Source organism: Mus caroli, chromosome 4 (genome assembly GCF_900094665.2).
Source record: "Mus caroli chromosome 4, CAROLI_EIJ_v1.1, whole genome shotgun sequence".
NCBI classification, from domain to species: Eukaryota; Metazoa; Chordata; class Mammalia; order Rodentia; family Muridae; genus Mus; species Mus caroli.
In genome coordinates, this window is record NC_034573.1 from 131685467 (window position 1) to 131691466 (window position 6000).

At 49.8% G+C, this 6000-nt stretch overlaps 1 protein-coding gene across 1 annotated transcript in view; it reads right to left on the reverse strand.

Annotated features, from left to right (window-relative positions):
* The window catches only part of Fhad1 (forkhead associated phosphopeptide binding domain 1), a 119575-nt gene that overhangs the window by 107477 nt on the left and 6098 nt on the right, over positions 1 to 6000 (reverse strand). The gene's annotated exons all lie outside the window — the stretch shown is intronic.

Below are 6000 nucleotides of genomic sequence, written 5' to 3' on the forward strand. Positions count from 1 at the left end.
AGCACATCCCTGATACTTGCTGCTTATGGGCTGCCAGAAGAGGACACACACACTGAGCCTCCTTGCTGTGTCCTCAACAGTCCTCATTTGTGTGTGTGTGTGTGTGTGTGTGTGTACGCACGTGTGGAGGACAGAGACCCAACACTACGTGGTGTGCTTAACTTTACACCAAGATACAACTGTCGATCTTGGAGGGAAGGTACTTAAGACACCAGATGTTAAAATGGAAATAAAAAACAACAGAGTGCTCTAAGGGAGATGAAACATTCCATCCCGGAGCTTTAAACTCAAGAAGTAAAAAACTCAAAGGGATCATTCAGGAAGTTCCTGAAATTGACCAGATACACTAGGTCTCGCCCTTCCTCCCTCCTTCCTCCCCTCCTTCCCCAAGCTTATGTAAGCAGTAAGGCTTGCTGAGACAGATACTCAGACACCCAGACAAGCTAAGATGTCTGGAAGCATCCCCAAAAGGACACTCCAATCTCTTGAGCTGACTGCAGGCTGTGCATGGAATTCCATGTTCCCAGCTTTGTGAGCTGTCACTCATACTGGGGTGGGTTCTTGCAAGTCACTCCTCACCTATATTCTTGTACATAACCCCAATAAAACTTACTGGTTCACCACGTTGGAGTTTGATGGTATTGTAGTTCGATCTGTCTCTGTTCCCTGTCTGGAGTGAGTCTCCCAGGAACAGTGTCACATGACAGATATCAGCGTCACTCCGTGCCTTAACTTCTGAGACCAGACCCTCACTGAGTCTTTGCTTTGGACAGCCTGGCTGGCTAGCAGGCCCAAGGCTCCTCCCATCTGCACATCCCAAGTCCTGCTGCCACACCTGGCTTTCCTGTGGGAGTTGAGCTCGGGTCCTAGCCTAGTTTTCGTCTCTGTTGCTGAGATAATCACTGACCGTTTTAAAACATCTTGGGAGAAAGGTAGGTTTCTTCCTCTTACAGTTACAGTTCATCACCCACAGAAGTCAGGGCAAGAACCTGGAGGCAGGAACGGAAAGAAGCCATGGAGGAGTGCTGCTTACTGGCCTGCCCCCAGGCTCACATTCAGCTGCCATTTTTTATACAGCCCAGGCCTACCTACCAAGGGACGATACCACCCAGAGAGGACTAGGCCCTCACACACCCATCAGCAATCAAGAAAATGCCCCACAGACCTGTCCGCAGGCCAATCTGATAGAAGCAATTCTTCAGTTGAGCTTCCCTCTTCCCAGGTATGTGAAGTTGACAACCGGGATCAGCCCAAACAGGTTTCTGGACAGACTGACATTTTCAGAGTAGAGGGGACCTACAGATCTGTTACTACCCTCTACTGTCTGGCAAGTGGTACCATGCACATATGACGAAGACTATTAATCTGTGGGCAGGCCTGGTTTATCCAACTGGGAGTACCTGAATCAGAGGTGTGTGTGTGTGTGTGGGGGGGGCTGGAGAAGAAAAAGAGGAGAAAGGAGAGAAGAGAAGAGGAGAGGAGAGGAGGAGAGGGGAGGGGAGGGGAGGGGAGGAGAGGAGAGAGGACTTTCAAAGACTGAGGAGGTACAAGTGCTTGCTTGCCTTGTAAGCAGGAAGGCCTGAGTTTATCCCCACGTAAAAAGCCAGGTGTGGTGGCGAATCCCAACCATGGATCCCTGAGGCTCACTGGTCAGCCAGCCTAGCCTACTTAGTGAGCTTTGGGTCATTGAGATTGAGTTTAAAAACATGTGTATGTATGTATGTGTGTGTGTTGTGGGGAGGTGGTACCTGAAAATTAACATCCATAGTTGTCATCTGATTCCACATACACTCACACGTGCACAAACTCACACATGCGTACAAACGTGTGCACACACATATACAGTCATAATACACACACACACACACACACACACACACACACACTAAAACCAGACTGGCCTTTCAGTAGCTGGATCTAGAGAGAAGAGACTGGAGGGGAATCCACAGGCACCCAGCCACTGCTGCTGGTTTTCAGGATGAAGATGCCAGGAGCCAGGGAATGTGGGCGGCTTCCAGAACCTGAGGATGGCCCCCAACTGACAGCAAGCCGGGAAAATAGGTAACGGCAGGGAATCAAATTCTTCCAACAGCCCGAATGGGCCTGGAGGCACACCCTCCCCATGATGTCGGAGAGGACTCCAGGTTGACCAACATTTTGATCTTGGCTTTGAGTGACCCAGAGCAGAAACTGGATCCACCCAGACTTCTGAGCTATGAGATGATGGATCTGTTCTTTGGAGCAGAAAGTGAACACATGACATGTTCTATTCTAACTTAGCTGCCAGAGGCGGTCCTACCACCTCCCAGTAATGCAGTCTCATGAAACAGCCACTACAAAGGTTACTCACTGCACATGCTCAAGAATGGGGACTGGAGGCGTCTGTACTTGCCTGCGGCCTGCATCTCACTAGGGCACAGCCGTGTTCACCTACTTGACCACCAGAAACCAATCGACCATTTTCCCGTTCATTCTGCCTGCTCAAGGTTCTCTCTCTGAGCAAAAGAGATAGCTCAGCTGTAAAGCCTTTTGGGAGAAGGCTCCATCTTCCTTCCAGATAAGTCCTGCACTGACTGTTAGCCTTGTGCGCCCACTTTACCAAGGATCTCTGGTTCTTGTGTTGCCAAGCCAGAGCATTGGTCACCGGATCCAGACCATCACACTAGCTGCCTTGACAGCTGGATGCTGACAAGCTGGATCCTTTCCAGCCACATGCTGACAGGCTTCTGTTTAAAGAAGCTTCGTTTACTCTGCAGACCTGTCCTTTGTACGCCAGATAGGACCTAAAGGGTATCCATAATACAGCCCCAAGCACTTGTAGGAAAACATGTTATTACACTGCATGCCCAGCAGAGGGCACCAGCCCAATGTGTTGCCTCAAAGGAAACGCTTCCCTGGTTTACTGTTAACTCTCATTGAGGATTCAACAGCTTTGGATGGCTGCCTTATTGTCTCTGTGAGCTCACAGGATTTTTTAAAAATGTTTCCAAAGCCATGTGGAAAAGCTTGGAGTCAGAGTCTCACGTGTGAAACTGATTTGCCACTCCTGGCTGGCTGTGCGGTTTTAGCCTTTTAAGACCCGTTTACACACATTGGTACGAGGGAGGGTAATAATAATGGTGATTTGTGTGCCATAAGGGGGCATTATGTGTATGTGTCCATATGTGGCAGTGTGCATGTGTGTGCATTCATGTGTGTGTGTGGGTCTATTTCAGGAGTCTCTCCTTAGGTGCTGTCTACCTTATTTTATGGGACAGGGTCTCTTATTGGTCAGGAACTTGTCAGTACGGCTAGGCTGGCTGGCCAGGGATCCCCTCAGTTACCCCTCTGTGGAAGCACCCTTGTAGACAGACCTGTAAAAGGTATGCCACCTACGGGGTTCGAAAACCTGTCAAGTTGGCAATGGGATTATTTGCCACAGATATAAGGGAGGAGGGCGAGAGGATGCTCCCCAGAACGGAAGAGGCTGGCATGTGGCGAGCGGAGGACTCTGAAAGTCAGGAGCCTGCATTTAACCAGCATAATCCTAAGCCTGTGAAAAGCCCATCAGCCACTGGATGGGGACATTTCTTCATTCAAAAGGAGCTGAAGTCCCTTCTCAGCAAAGCTTAAGTAACAATCATTTCACCAGGCACAGTGATGTACAACTGTCATGAAAACCACTGTGTGTGTGTGTGTGTCAGAGGCAGGGGGATTGCTTGAGTTCGGGAGTTCATCTCATAAACAAAGAAAGAGAGGCTAGGGAGAAAGCCCTGTTTGTACTGTGCTCACAGCAAGCAGGAGGGCCTGACTTCTGATCTCCACTGTAAATGCCAGTTGTGGCAGGGGCATGTGTAACTCTAGCTGTAGGGGTGTGTGTGTGTGTGTGTGTGTGTGTGTGTGTGTGTGTGTGTGAAGACAGGTGGATCTGAGGAACCCAGTCTTTTGAGCTCCAGGTTCAATGAGAAACTCTAAAATTCAAGTTGGGACTGAAGAGATGGCTCAGTGGTTAGGTTGTTTGTTGCTCTTTTGAAGAGCTCTGAAATTCATTAGCTGAGCTCCGAGGGATCCTGAGCCCCTCACCTGGCCTCTGCAGGCACACACACACATACACACACACACACACACACACACACACACACACACACAGACACACAAAGAGACAGAAAGACAGACATAAACAGAGACAGACAGACACAGAGAGAAATAGAGAGACAGAGAGAGTGACAGTCAGTAGACCCCTCCAATATTAAGTTGTACTTCAGGAGGGTCTAGCACTGCCCTGAGCTGGGTTAAGTCGGGAGAGGAAGTTCTGAGTCAGCACTGCAGCCGGAGTGCCCCTTTTGAAATTCCATCCTTTCCCTTGCTGAGAGTCCTTCCGTTTCTTTCTCCCCTTGCTCTTCCAGGTTAGCCCAGAACCCTAATGGGCACATGAGAAGTGCCACCTGCCTCTCAGCCACCTTCCCAGTTTTATTTATGAGCCTACTGCTTTTCTTTCAGTGCTTTGGGCTCCTCACTCACCATGTGTCCTAGCACCCCAGGGCCTTTGCACATGGAATTCCCTCCCTCGCTCCCGTGGGTAGTGAGTTTTCCTTGACCTTTTCCGGCCTTTCCTTTAGAGCTGTGATGCTGCCACATGCTGCCACGCGACCTTTAGACCCTGTCATGCGACCATTAACTAGCACCTGTCATGTGACCATTAGCACCTGTCATGTCAGGTAAATATCTGCGAAGTGGATCTGTGATGATAAAACCTAAAAAGGTGAAAACACTGAGCCTCACACCCCACTGGCCTATAAAAACCTCGTGTGCTTATTTGCTAAGTGTAGCTCCAGTGCGATTTCAAAGCTGTTTGTTTGTTTGTGTTTTTTGTTTGTTTGTGTTTTCTTTTTTCCACCTCCCTCTCTTTCCTTTGGTTTCTGAACTTTATTCAGTGGCATGACTTCTACAATGTTTACTTGTGTGTGTGTGTGTGTGTGTGTGTGTGTGTGTGTGTGTGTGTGTAGGGATGGGGGTTAGGGAAGTACTGTTGGACGCCAGAAAAAGTTGTCAGATCTCCCCGGAACTGGAGCTACAGGTGTTTGTGAGTCTCATGTGGGTGCTGGGAACTGAACCTGGGTCCTTCGGGAAATCAGACAGATTTCCAGCTGTCTCTCCAGCTGCCTCTTCCCCCTTCCTTCCCTTCTCCTCCTCCTTTCCTCCTCCTCCTCCTCCTCCTCCTCCTCCTCCTCCTCCGTAGTGTATGCGGGTCTGTGTGGGTCTGCCCACATGCGTGCATTACCCATTGTACTTGCTAGGTGTTGGATCCCCCGGAACTGGAGTTGCAGGGGGTTGTAAACCTGTGGGCGTTTGGGTTTTCTATTGGCAGCCTGCTCTCTTAACTGTTGCGCTGTCTCTCCACCCTGGTGCCTTCCATTTGAGCGAGGCCAAGGACACTCTATGGCCCATTATTTTTATATCAGATGCCACTCAGTTTCTGCCTGGGTAGTAACTCCTCTCATTAGCTGCCTTTCCCAAGCAGCCTCCGGGCTCCGCAGGTGCCCCCTCCTACCCCTGAGAATTTCTCTTGGCCTCATTTTTACGAGATCATCGTAATGATCACGGTGTAATTTACTCAGCACTGTGTGCCAGGCGCCTGGTAGCCTTTCCTCACTCGGTCAACACAAGAACCCAGAAAGGTACACAGCTTACAGACGGGAACACACGCTTACCGCCACACAGCCAGGAAATGGCTCAAAGAGGTTCAGGCCCAGATCTCTGTTCTCAAAGCCTGTGCCTTTTCAAACCTTTATGACTTTCTAGTCTTAGAGTTGGTTCAAAAAGAAAGATCCCTGGGGCCCAGCAGGTAAAAGGGCTTGTGATGTCAGGCTGGGCAAATGAGTCCAATTTCTGCCACCCGTGTGAAGGTGGAAGGAGGGACCCCACTCCACCAACTCCCAAAACTGTCCCTCTGATTTCCACATGCTACCGCCTCGGGTTTCTCTCTCTCTCTCTCTCTCTCTCTCTCTCTCTCTCTCTCTC